General features: G+C 34.1%; 1 pseudogene; it reads left to right on the top strand.

Moving 5' to 3' along the window:
* Nucleotides 1–3,645: 3,645 nt before the first annotated feature.
* LOC129903702 (uncharacterized) lies at nucleotides 3,646–12,601 on the top strand (annotated as a pseudogene).
* The last annotated feature ends 1,797 nt before the right edge of the window (nucleotides 12,602–14,398 follow it).

Raw genomic sequence — 14,398 nt, 5'->3', positions numbered from 1 at the left:
TGGCTCCACCTGGTTGCGCAGCCCACAACTACTCATCCTACACTTTGCACACTTTACAAGCTAACTTTCATATGTAACTAATTAACCAACATCTAAAATGAATATAATTAAGAGAGTTGATTTCTTATATGGTTACTTAAGTAATAGTTATTATCTCATCAATTAACCCGTCTTGATTCCGAGCCCATATATGACTTTGTCTCAAGCAATAACAGTCATATGTGTTCTACGCTCCCTTTTTATTATTAGCATTTGATTGTGAGAATTTCCAACTCTAGTCACAACCTCATTATTGATATTTTCCTGTAAAGTTATTTCTCAGTACTTCTCTGTCCAATATTGATCATTATGAATAATTGAATTAATTAACTTATTGTTTTTTTATTGAAATAGGAATGGATAAAAGTCGGTTGAATATCAGGAATAGAGTTGAGCAAAAATATAGAGACGGAGTAGAAGGTTTTCTTAATTGGGCATTCAGTCAACCCAAGGTGAACACTGATTTGATGTCATTGTAAAGAATGTATGAACACTGTGTTCAAGCTAAGAATTGATATAAGAGTAGACTTATTGAAGAAGGGATTCTGGGATTCTTATAAGGTGTGAGACTTGCATGGAGAAGTGTTAGTTAGAGTTGAAAATTATAATGTCGCACTTAATGATGAAGTAGAAGTTGATAGCGCTAAAGAGGATGACATTACTTAAATGATCCACGATGCTTGTGGATATATGAATTTGGATAATAATGCTACTTATTCGGAGGGAAATGAAGAGCCAAATATGCATGCTACAAAGTTCTACAAATTGTTAGAAAATGGTAAGCCAGAACTTTATCCTGATTGCACAAAAGTCTCAAAGCTGTCTTTTGTTGTTAAATTACTTCACTTGAATATACTTAAGCATTGGAGAAACAAATCGATGGATGAGTTATTAAGGTTCTTTAAAGAAGTTCTTCCTGAGGGATCATTTGTACCTAGTTCTTTCTATGAAGCAAAGAAAGTTCTTCGTGATCTAGGCTTGGGATATACCAAAATAGATGCATGCTAGAATGATTGTATTTTATATTGGAGCGATTATGTCAATGCTCAATCATGTTGTAACAACCCCTAAAATATTGTATGTCGGTATTTCAATTCTCGACGAAAATAATATAGCTTCTGTATTTTGTGCATAACTTTTCATAGGTTGGTCAAAATTAGGTGATTCAAATTTTTAAGTAACCAAAACATCATTACCTACAACTTTCATGAAGCACATATCTTAAGATTCGGAGTATAAGTAGATCAAATAAATTAATCTTTGCAAGATATAGTGTTGTGATGGAATTGAGTGTTTATAGAAGAAAATTCATATCTCACTGTAGGTTACTCCAAATTGGTTGATTCTTGAACGATATGAAACTAGACTTCCATATCTACAATTCTTATAAAGACACCAAATCCTAATAAGGAATTTATCTTATTCAAACGCAGCTCCGAAAAAGAGTATTCTGTTAAAAAGAACTCATCTTACCTACCTTGGAAAGATCTAGATACATTTGACATCATTCATGACATAAATTGTCCTCCATTTAACATCATCCATGATATCAATATATTCCATTAAATTTTCAGATTTTCTTTATAATTATTTTATTTATTGTTAGGTCCCTCTTTTCCACCTATAAATACCACCTTGTTTCCTCATTTTATTCATCAAGCTTTCTTAAGCATTTCTTCTCTCTATATACTTCTTCTCAAATATAGTTTTAGTTTTAGTAGTATAAAAATACTACTCCAGTGATTCTTATAATCCGGGTAGTACACAAAACGCTTCGGCGAGAAGAAAAGGCTAGGGGTCCAAGAGTGTTCCAATTCGGAGTAAACCTTCGGATTTAAGGTATGTAAGGCTTTCATAGCATTGGATTGAGTTCGTCCATGCGCCCAATATTTAAATTCATTATAATTGAGTTATAGTTGAGTTTTATCCAAATCTTGAATTCTAAATAAATTAATTCTTCTTCTATTGAGTTTGATATATTTATGCATTAATATTATTATTATTGTTATCTCTCATATTATTGGAATTATTGTTCATGGCTACTTTCCCATGAATCCTAATTGATTTGATGTTCATGAATATTTTTACACATGTTTTGAGTAAAGATGTTGGCTTTTTATTATTTTTATTGATAAAAAGAAAGTTATATGAATTAATACTATATATGTATTTTATTGAGTTTTGAAAGAGCAAAAGAGTTGAATTTGAATGAATTTGAGCAAATGATATTTTGAGCAAGATGTTTTGATGAGATGTAAATGATATTTTTGGAAATATAATGATTGATGAACATGAAATGAGATGAGTTTGATGATTTAAATTAAAGTCCAATGAGACTAGATGATGAGTTTAATATGAGCACATATTTTGGGAGTAGTATTGAGCACCGAGTTGGGTAAGAGTTTAATTGACTCAAACCCCAGAACTACGTAGCCAGCGTAGGATGGAGGCTATGCCTCTTAAGTCCCAAAAAGAGGACTTTGATGAGTGGATCCAAGATGGTGATGTCCTTTACCCTGGCAAGGTATTGGATGGATGTGGCAACAACATCGCTTCATTGTATTCTCTCGGAAGCCAAAAATGGTTTCTGAGTGCCGGCCACGCCTAGGGTACCCTCTCGGGGCGTGACACATGTACTAAGTGTGGCAAGTCTAGATGGAAGTCAGTAAAACCCAAAGGCAAGAAAGTAGCTCATAAAGTGTTGCAATATTTTCCAATAAACCAAGGCTTCAAAGATTATACATGGCAAAAGAGACATCAAAGAAGATGAGGTGGTACAAGAAGGAGAATATTGATGACGGTGTCATGCGTTATCCATCTGACTCAATAGAATGAAAATCTTTCAATGAGCGTCATCCTACCTTTTTAGCTGAGTTAAGAAATGTGTGATTAGGTTTAGCAAGTGATGGGTTTCAACCTTTTGAGAATATGAGTTCCAATCATAGTATATGGCCTATCGTTCTAGTTACATATAATTTGCCACCATGGAATTGCATGAAAGATCCATATTTCATGATGACACTTCTTATTTCAGGACCTAAGTCTCCAAAGAATGATATTGATGTATATTTACAACCAATGATTGATGAATTGAAAGAATTATGGGATGGGGTGGAGACTTATGATGCATACTCAAAATCTAATTTTCTTATGCGTGTGGCACTCCTATGGACGATTAATGAGTTTTCAGTATATAAAAACCTTTCAGGATGGTCAATCAAAGGCAAGCTTGCATTCCCCTGTTGCTATAAAGACACACAATCAATTTTCTTACGCAACAAATTGTGTTATATGGATCATCGTTGCTTCCTTCCCATGAACTATCCATGACGTAAAAATAGCATGTTATTTGATGGAAAAGTGAAAATGGGGATCGCACCTAGCCCTTTAACAGGTGATGAAGCCCTTATGCAATTATAAGAGTTGGGCAATTTGAGTTTTGGTAAAGTGAAAAAGCGAAAGCGTAATGCTTCTAACAATGCTTATAATTGGAAGAAGAAAAATATCTTTTTTCAATTGCCTTATTGGAAGAGTCTTAAGTTAAGACATAACCTTGATGTGATGCACATAGAAAGAAATGTGTCCGACAATATTTTATCAACTGTGATGAGTATGGTTGGTAAGACAAAGGATACATTAAAAAGTAGATATGATTTGGTGGACCTTGGTATTAGGAAAGGATTGCATCCAATTGATGATGAGGATAATATTTTGTTGTCGGCAGCTTGCTATGCATTGTCCTCTCAAGAGAAGTTGAAGTTATGCGATTTCTTAGCTAATTTCAAGGTTCCAGATGCCTTTTCATCAAATATTTCAAGGTGTGTTAATGTACTTAAAAAATACATGGATTGAAGTGTCATCATCATCATGTATTATTACAAGATATTTTATCCGTAGCTATACGTGGTTTGTTACCTAAGGAAGTATTGAACCAATTATAGCCTTAGGTAAATTTTTCAAGAATCTATACTCTAAGTGCCTGACAATTGAAGATCTTGATATCCTAGAATCTAAAACTCCTATCATATTATGCAAACTTCAAATAGTTTTTCCTCCGACATTTTTTGATGTCATGATTCATTTGCCAATACACTTGGCAAGAGAGGCAAAACTTGGTGGACCAGTTCAATATCGGGAATGTACCCTATTGAGAGGTAACATATTGTTCTATATATTCAAAACCAATATTTTTAAACTGTCATATTCTATAACTCTATTGATGAGAAATCTATATATAGGTATTTGCGAACACTTAAGGGAGATGTTTGCAACTCAAGTCGTCCAGAAGGTTCAATTGCTGAAGGTCATATGTCAAGGGAAAACCTTAGGTTTTACTCACGATATTTAAAAAATATCCCAAGTTTAATAAACCAACAAGAAATGATGATAGATTTGAGTTACATGGTGGAATATCTATATTTAAAATAAGTGGGCAAACAAAAGGGGCTTCAGTGTGAAAAAAACTACCTCATTATGAGTTCAACCAAGCATGTATGTATGTTCTTCAAAATTGTGAAGAGGTTTCAAAATTCATGGAGTAAGTCTCTTATTAATTCAAATATAATTTCACATTAAGATAATTTAAGTAATCTTAACTAACACAAAATGTAGGGAATACATGAGAGAAAGTGAAATACAAGGTTCAACGAGATCTCATGGGATGCATAATAATGAGTTTATTGATTGGTTTCGTGCACATGTAAGTGTTCACTAAAACAACACTTTACTATTAGTGTTGGCATGTCAATATGAACAAATCTTATTTATTTTTATAGATATTTGTACTATCTTCACAAGGACGCGCAACAGATGAGCTCATAAGCTTAGCCGTCAGTCCAGAACCATTGGTGCATCGATATTCAATATTTATGATGAATGGATTTAGGTTTTAAATAAAAGAGCTTGTGAGAAAAACACAAAATAGTGGAGTACTTGTTAGGGGAGATGATGCAGACTCTAATAAGGAGTATTATGATGTATTGGAGGACGTTTATGAGTTGCGTTATGTGGAAAACAGAAAAGTTTATCTATTCAAGTGTCATTAGTGGGGTGTGGCTTGCTTAGGAACAGGATATAAGATTGACAGTTATGGGTTTACAAGTGTGAATACTCATTGTGCTTTGAATACAAATGAGCCATTTGTGCTGGCATCTCAAGCTGAACAAGTTTTTTACTTGAATGACACGATTGATAAAGATTGGCTCGTTGTTTTAAAGACAAATCCTTGTGACCTTTTCAATATGCCTGAAGTTGAAGAAGAATTAATAAATGAAGAAGTTTATCAACAAAAGGAAGTGGAATATAATATCTTTCGTACCAATGACCAAGAAATTGATATTGAGGTGTTTTTACATAGGAATGATATTGAACCACAAACTATTTTGCGTACCAATAATGAAGAAAATCAGGAGAATGATTTTATTAATGACAATAATATAGATGTATCCAAAAATAAAGAAAGAGAAGAAGAGTTAATTGATGATAATGATAGAGAGGACAGTGATACATCCTTTTGAAGATTGCTTAACAGATACAACTGGATATCTGTCTACATCTTGTTTTGATAAGTTTTCTGTATTTTATTTTGACTAGGTTGACATGAAATTAATTCAGAACGCTTGTAGCTGTAACTTTATAAATAGAATTAGCGTTTTAAGTTGAATCAATGTGTTACATTTGCATCAATGAAACTATAGTTGTTAGCAAAATGTCGCACATTTTTTTAATTTATTGATCTAATATGTTATTTTATGAATTGATGTTTTCTTTAGCTGGTAGACATATGTTTTATCATCTTTAATTTCTGAATCTTATGCTTCTCCTTTTTAATCATATATTGCAGAAAATGAAAGGAACTAGACGAGGTAAAAATGGAAGAGGCGGTATAAGAATTGGAAGTGGAAATTTTCAAGGACGAGAAAGTCTTAGAACTGCATCTCAACAACAAATACAACTAATAAGAGTTACCAAAATATCATTAGAGATAGAACAATCATCTAACCCAAGGCAAGGACCTCAGCAGATAGGACAAATATCAAGTGACCCTATCCAAAGAACATCTCCAGAGACACAATCATCCAGAAATCTAGAAGAAAGTATACGCCCCTCCCCGGAGGTTGAAACTGATGCAGGTTAGTCCACGTCCCTAGCTAGTAGGGTTAATAATTGGCTATTGTTCTATCTGGTAGCTACTCGTTAGAGGATAACAGTAGTAAAACAGATTAAGTATGACTCTCAGGTACTAGTCTCCCACATACAAATGAGCACCAAAGAAAGTTGTAACTAGATTCAATGCTCATTGTGAAAGATGTGGACAAAAAAATCCTAAATCTGTAAGCTTTTATTGGAGATGATAAGATGCCATGATTGCATATAGTTCTCAAGATCACCATCTGAATATTTTTTTCAGAACACAATGTTGTGCTTTAAACAATATTATTGCTTTACAGTTTCTCGCATCAATAAAAAGAGAGGAAGAGGAAAATATAAATCTAAGACGGTTGATATTAAACCCAAGTATGGAGGAAAAATCAATATAATTATTCCAGATGACATTGATAAAGCTGTGGGTTCTGGTGCTAGAGATATTGTTAATTACTGTGGCTTGATCATGAGGAGTTGTATCTCATTTCGGGATGGAAATTGACAGAAGATTGTTTTAAAATATGGAGAAGCAATGTGGTATAAGGTTAAGGTAATAAATTACTTTCCATTTTGTATTGCCTTTAAATTACTTAATTTATTAAATTTAATATTATGATGTGTTCAGGACAAATTTGAAGTTTGTAGTGGACTGCGAGAACATAAGTTACAAGGCTTTGTGGTAAGCACTATGCAAAGACTTTTTAGGGCATGGAAAGCTAGATTGCATAATTCTTACTCTGCCTATGATACTGATGAAGAAAGATTGTCTCATCGACCTGAGGATGTTGAGTTGAAGGAATGGAAATACCTAGTTAAGTATTTTGGCAGTGAGAAATTCAAGGTAACTTCCTTATAACCAAAACATTATTGCCCACTCTATTTTTGTGTTTCAACTTTTTGCCCTCTAGAACTGTTATAGTCATCTGAATCCAATTTTAGTTGCCTATACTTATCATGTGTTCTTTTGTTCTCTTTTTGGTTCACTTCACTTCAATACTATTAGAAAAATTATAAGTTTTAATTGACTAGAGGTTTTATAATCTTAGACATATGCTTACATGGACAACATGCCATCTTTCAGTAGCTATCTACACTAGCATAAATATTCTCTGATCTTTTGACTTAGTACATGTTGTCAGTGAGAGAAACAAAAAAATAGAAAAAAATAGATAACTAAGCATTCTTGTGGGACACGATCATTTGCAGAAGCAGAGGAATCTACAGTGAAAATACATTTGTTCTTCTATAATTACATATACTTCTTGTTATTTATATAATTATTTGCTTATATATTTTTTTTCTTATTAAACTATATTGTAGAGAAATCCTGAATCAGGAGAAAAAGACACACCAAATAAAGTCTGGGAGATTTAGCATACACGTAAAAATATCAATGGAGAATATGTATGGTTGGATCCGCAATCCCAACAGATTCATGTAATTCCCTAAAGTCATTACCTTATTATCTTTTTGATCTACTACAAGTTACTTTTTTTTATGAGAAACGGATCTTGCCCCGAAACTAAGATGGTTCATAAGTCGAGTAGCCTACTAAGGTCACCGACTTATCCCCAATTACAACAAAGGAGCAAACTTAGACTATGCACTTAATATAAGAACTCACAATATATCTTTGCTTGTGTGTGACCAAGCATATCAAGAACTCTATAGGTTGGAGACAACTTCTTCTCAAGATAGTCATTTTCACCTTGTCTACTTCAATATGTAATCTTTCTTCTTTGGATTTGTGACTGTGTTTGGGCAAAACATAAGTTGTAAAGTTTCTTTGTCTATGTATATGAACACCCTTGAAGACATGGAAATGAGAATATCATTGAGGACTTAACTGCAGCTGCAGGTTTTGCCCCATGTTTCTGTAGGTTCTGAAGGTGAAGATGAGGATGACTGTTATAAAGAGTTGCAGGTTGTTGGATGCTGAAGGTTCCAAGGATGGTTGTATTGTAGATGTGAGATGGTTGTGTAGTTGAGGTATTTGTTGTTGGATGTTGCAGCTCAGTAAACTTAGATGTTGATGTAGTAATCCACTCTATTTCACCATGCTAAATCAACCTGCAGGTTCTAGATGTATGCTGCAATTCCACAACAAAGTCATCAAGTGCTGCAACACTTTAATGTACCTGCACAATGGAAGCAAACAAGAGAAGAATTTCAAGTGCTGGATCAAGTGTTGCAGGTCTGCAATGTACCTGCACAGCAGAAACAATGAAGAAATACCTACTCTAGTCCTTATCTCTAATGATAAGTTATTTAGTATAGGAAAGCTATAAATGAGAAAGACTCTCTCCTTTACAAAGGTCCTAACTATTAAATCTTCAAAGTAGATATAACTATGAAATAGAGATATCCAAATTGAAGAAGAAGAAGTTAGAACACTAAAGTTGTAAGAAGAGTTCAAGGAGGTTGTTTGATCCTCTTTAGTTTTCTTCTTCTAAAACTTGCCATCCCTAGCTTGTCCAACTTGATGTAGCCCTTAGTTTCTTGTGGTAGTTGTTGAAAATTATAAAAATGTTGTGTATGTTTAAGTATATGACTGCATTTGGACAATGTATCTGCAGGGAAGTTTGCTTCTATGAATACATGTTTGCAATGGAAGAAGTCCAAAAGTTGGACCAAAGAAAGTCCAAAGTTACTTTCAATATGTACGCTATGTTTTGGTGAAATAATTACATATTATTTGTAGCACCTCCCAAAAAACTTCCCTAAGATTTGGACCTTTTTTATAGTCGTGTAGGGTCGAATTCAATTATTGTGAAGCGTACACATGAGTTAGGATGAGTTTCTAAGTAATTTAAGAGTGTTAGAGGTGATGTGGGGTCATAAGGGATCCTTAGAACCAAGCTAAGTCCAAACGAAATCGTCTTGGGTAAGTTGTCGAAGGAGTTTGTATAAGGGTCGACTTCTAACGATAATATCATTTGAAATATGACGATCTGGGTGGTCCACGACCTATTAAATTAAAGGTCGTCGAGTCTTCTTTCCAATGCCACCAAAAGTGTAATTTTTGGAGTTCGAAGTCAAAAAATATGACGATCCTAAGACGGACGGGTACTGTAGGAACTTCAGGCCTGGGTTGTAACTGTAGGAAACTGGGTTTGGCGCCGTAGTGGCGCGATGCGCCACTATCGCACCAGGAACAAGCCTCAGTAGTTTGGTCCCTGGCGTGGCATGCCACTACGAGATGTGGAGGGTTTTCAAGCCTATTTTCCAGAACTCAGAAAACTTGGGCTTGGCGCTATAAGGGCGCGACGCGTTACTATCGCGCTATCAAACAGCCTTAGTAGTTTGGTCCTTGGCACGATGCACCACTATCAGATGTACAGGTTTTAAAGCCTAAATTCGACTTAGCGTCGTAGTGGCGCAACGCGCCACTATCACGCCAGGAGCGTTTTAGCCTATTTTCCAGATTTTTGAGAAAGGGCAATTTGGGTAATTCCCCAAATTATACATACACTATCCTTGGATAATTTTGGGACTATTTTTCAGTCCCTCTCTCTCTCTCTCTAAAAGCCTTAATATTTTCCCTCTCTTCTTCTTCTTCTTCTTCTCCAAATCCTTCTCTAACAAAGGGTGCCTTCAAGAGTTTCAAGGATTCAAGCCTTCCATTGAAGGCCTAACATCAATGTCTCTTCAAAGTCTTCACAAGGTATGTAAGGCTAACCTAAAATATGGATTGAGTTCTTCCATATGCCCATAGATGTGTTGGGTAGGAGTTGTGAAAGAGTTGAACCTTCTAGGATGGTTTTCTTGAAAGTTTTTCTAAACTATAGAATGTTTATAGATACTATTGATTGATTGATGATTTTAATGACTTGAGTTACTAAATAGTTATCTTTCATATTATTGACTACAAATGGATCTTTGGATATAGATTTATAGGTATTAACGGTATTTTTGAGTTGAGTTTTGTTGGGAGTATGGATTCATGCTTCATTCACATGAACCCAAGATAAGATTTCTTTGTCATAATTGTCTTGAGGTTGAGAGGGATGGTTTTGTGTATATGTGTATTGATTGGAATAAAAAGAATGAATTGGATAGTTAAGAATGTCCTTTTGCTTCTATAAATTGAACATAGGACTAAAATAAGGATTTTTGGAGTAGATGTTTGACGATTGATGTTATGATGATATTTGACAATGATGTGATGATAATTTTTTATGATGATGATGATGATGTGATGATGATATTTGATAATGATGTGAATAATGATATTTGACGATGATGTGAATGAAGAGGTTATGTTGATGAGGATATTGTGTGATGAAGTGGATTGGAGTCTAATCTGATTATGTGGTATGTGATTTGCATAATTTGAGTTGATTCGAGTCTTATGAATATTTTGAAAATAAATGATCTTTTGAGAAGGAGCTTTAAATAAAGAATGTGTAAACCTTTTTGCATAAACTATTTATATACTATTTTGAGTCTAAAGAATGATTATTTTCATCTATGATTTAAAAAGAGTTTAAGCATGAGTTGAGTTTGAGAAGTCTTTTAATTATTTTTGAACACGAGTATTTTGAGTATAAATGAGTTGAGCATTTCTATTTTAAAAATGTCAATTTTTGAGATTGAGTCGAGATTGTATAAATTTTAAAGAGAAGGGTTTGATGATTTGAGATGAGCCGATTTAAAAGAAGCTCTAATGAGGCCAGATTTGAGTTGAGTTTTAAAAAGAGTCCAATGAGACTAAATGAGTATTTTGAGTATCTTACTCACTCGATAGATATGAGCATATTGAGTCTTGGGAGGAGTATCGAGCACTGAATTGGGTAAGAGTATAGTCCATACTCGAACCAATAAACTACGTCACCAAATGTACGAGGGGATAGAACCGTTAAAGTCGGATGTTTCCCGAGGGATGGAACCGTTAAAGTCGGATGCTTCTCATAGGATCGAACTGTTAAAGTCGGATGTTTCCCCTTTTATTGTCCTGACATTATAGGACTTGGTTGGATTGGATCCATGATTGATTGATCGTTCATACCCTGGCAAAGTATGGACGGATGTGGAAACAACGTTGGATTGTTGTACTATCGCTTGCTCATATGGCGATAGTTATCGGTTAGAGAAACTCTCAATTGAATGGATTGTGCTTGATATGATTGGCTTGATTATGATTGTAGATGATTGAGTTGAATTGTAAAACATTGCATAGTTTAATTTGCATATTTATTGAGTTGAGTCCTTTGAGTTGATTGTTGAGTTGATGATATATGATTGAATTGGATTGAATGATTTAATTGAATTGTATCGTACATGATTAGACTGGATTGGATGATTTATGATTGGTCTCTACCTAACTATGTTCTTACTTTAGACTTATGATACTTTGATTGAGTCTCTCTTATCTTTCTGATTTTGAGATATTTGAACCAATGTTATTATTTCTTGAGGTATGTTTCATTCTGTCATATTACATGCTCGTACATTCCATGTACTGACGTCCATTTGGACCTGCATCATTTCATGATGCAGATACAGGTTTAAGAGATCATCAATAGAAGCACCATTGAGGATCTATACACACTCAGCGTATTGGTGATTCCTTCTCTACATTCGGAGGACACCGCTTATATCATTCTTGCATCGAGTTAGCCCTTTTCATTTTGATTTGAGGTAGCCATGAACATGTCATTGGCACCAATTAGATAGTAGTGATAGAGGCTTCATAGACTAGATAGTGATGGGTCGATTGAGTATTTCGTTCCTTGAATTATTCTTGTCAAACTATTTTTAATTGACAAATATCGGAGTTGATTTATTAGCTCATGGCCTTTATTCTTTGAGTTAGATTGACGATTTGAGTTGCCCGCCAAATATTCTTTTTATTTTAAGTCTTCCACTGATTGAATGGATGAACGGATGTCTGATCAGGCTATGTGGTTCGCTTGGGAGCCAAAAATGGTTTCTGAGTGCCGGTTACGTTTAGGTACCCTCCCGGGGTGTGACATTATTTTAGGGTCAACTTCAACAACTTGTTGTTGAACAACAATCTAAAGAGATCGAGCATCCCATGACTAGGGATGAGATTTTATCATCGGTTCTTAGTGAGAGATCAGGCTATGTTCGGAAAAAAGAATATGGAAAGAAGCCTCCTAAAAAGACTCAATTACATCAGGAAGACATAGAGGCAAGTGTATCTTCGGCGATGGAAAGTATTCGTCAAGAGATGCAAGCTGATATGGATTGAAAGTTACAAGAAGAACGTGAACGAATGAATGTTGATTTAAAAAAGAATATGAAAAAAGATTTGCAGAAAATATTGGAAGAGGAGCGTGAACACATGAAAGGCGAAGTAGACAAGATGTTCCAAGAACAAATGGCTGCTATTATGACTAGAATACAGCAGGTACTTTCTCTTGCTCCTTTGGAATATAATAAATTGTTACCTTAGTGTAGAAAATAGTTACATTGAAAGTTGGAAGATTGTTGAAATTTTTTGTGTTTGCTCAATTTTTTGGGTATTGATTTTGATGGATTCCTCTTCATTAATATCTATGGCTATTGTACTGATTTGTGTCCCCAATTGAGTTTGCTCGACCACATCATCGTCAAATTTGGTATATGAATTGTCTCGTCCCCTGAAAATAACTTTAAAGTACCAATTTCATTCAAGTAATTTAATTGGATTATGCGAATAAGAAATTGATTGTGTGTTTTTCTATTTTCAAGAACAGGGTTCTTAGGCAATGGGGCCCAATCAAGAAGTAGTTTGAAGGCGTGCAATGGAAGTTTTTGCTTTTCGATCATATTTATATACATACATGAAATTATTTCTTGTTATCATATGTATATAGATACAATGATAACTGAAGTACTAGCTAATATTAAGTTGAATTTCTAGTACTGGAAGTATTTATAATATTTGACTCGGAAATGCTTTTGTTCTAATTTTATGAAATACTATTAGATGTTTTTAATATCTATATACTAATTTTAGAGAATTTGATTTTAAAACACTAAATATTGTTCTTTAGTAACGAGATGAATATTACCTTTTGCAATGACATAAAAGTTGCCACTGATATTTAGTGGATTTTGCAGCGGAAGAGTCACTGTTAATTAATTAAGTATAGTAGCACCACATAGAAGAAGTCGCTACTATTGATTATGTAGCAGCGACATCAAAGTTGATGCTAATAGTTTATACTTTTTTTGCAGCGATAGAAGATGCTACTAATATCAATATTTATTAGCGACATTAAAGTTGTCACAGTTAGTTTATAAATTTTTGTGGCTACTTTGTTGCCACTAAAGTAACAATATTTAGTGGCGACATAAAAGTTGCCACAAAAACTTATAAACGAATTGTGGTGCCATATGTCTCCACTAAAGGTCTTATTTTAGGAGTGACTTTCCAAATATTTGTGTTGTACATTATTATTTTTGGTGGCATATTTGTTAATATATTGTGACGAATTATATCGCCATAGATGACTTCTTATTGTGGAGACATTATTTAATCGTCACAAATAACCTTTAATTATGGAACTACTACGAACAGAGCAATTGCCGCTGCTATATACCTTTAGCGGCGACTATGGAGCATTTTGTAGCGACATATGGCGCCACAATACAGTATATTTCTTGTAGTGATAATAGTCAAATTTAAGGTTTCAAAATATTATTAATAATAATAGTTTAGTAAAATACACCTGGGTGTCATACAATTTACGAAAGGAATTTTTAAAAACACTTATAACGATCGACAAGAGTATTAGTGAAGGGAAAATTTATCTCTAAAAGAGGCACAACGGCTGGTTTTTTATTGTCGTTAAATGATTTTAACGACCGAATAGCAATCTGGTCGTAAAACTTTTAACGATGGAGCTTTTAATGATCGGTGATGACCGTAATTTTTTCGATCGTAATTTATTAATATCGATCGGATTTGGACTTTTAACGATCAAATTTTCCATCATTAAAAATCATTTGTCTTGTAGTGAAACTACTCAGTTAAGCTTAGCCTACTTGATTTCAAACAACTATTGCAGAAGTCTAGACGGGAGTTTCTAACTTCGTGAAGATAAATTCTAACGAAATAAGGCCTAAAATTCATGGGTTTTCACCCTCTTTGCGCAAGAATCGTCCCTCTCCATGATTTTCAAGCTTGGAGCAGCCTAGGAGGATTTTTGGAGTAACTTCCAACCCTTTTTCAATTAAAAAGTGGAAAGCAATTATAAAATCTCAT

This window comes from Solanum dulcamara, chromosome 9 (genome assembly GCF_947179165.1).
Source record: "Solanum dulcamara chromosome 9, daSolDulc1.2, whole genome shotgun sequence".
In the NCBI taxonomy this organism is placed as follows: Eukaryota; Viridiplantae; Streptophyta; class Magnoliopsida; order Solanales; family Solanaceae; genus Solanum; species Solanum dulcamara.
This window is presented reverse-complemented; position numbering and strand designations above follow the sequence as displayed.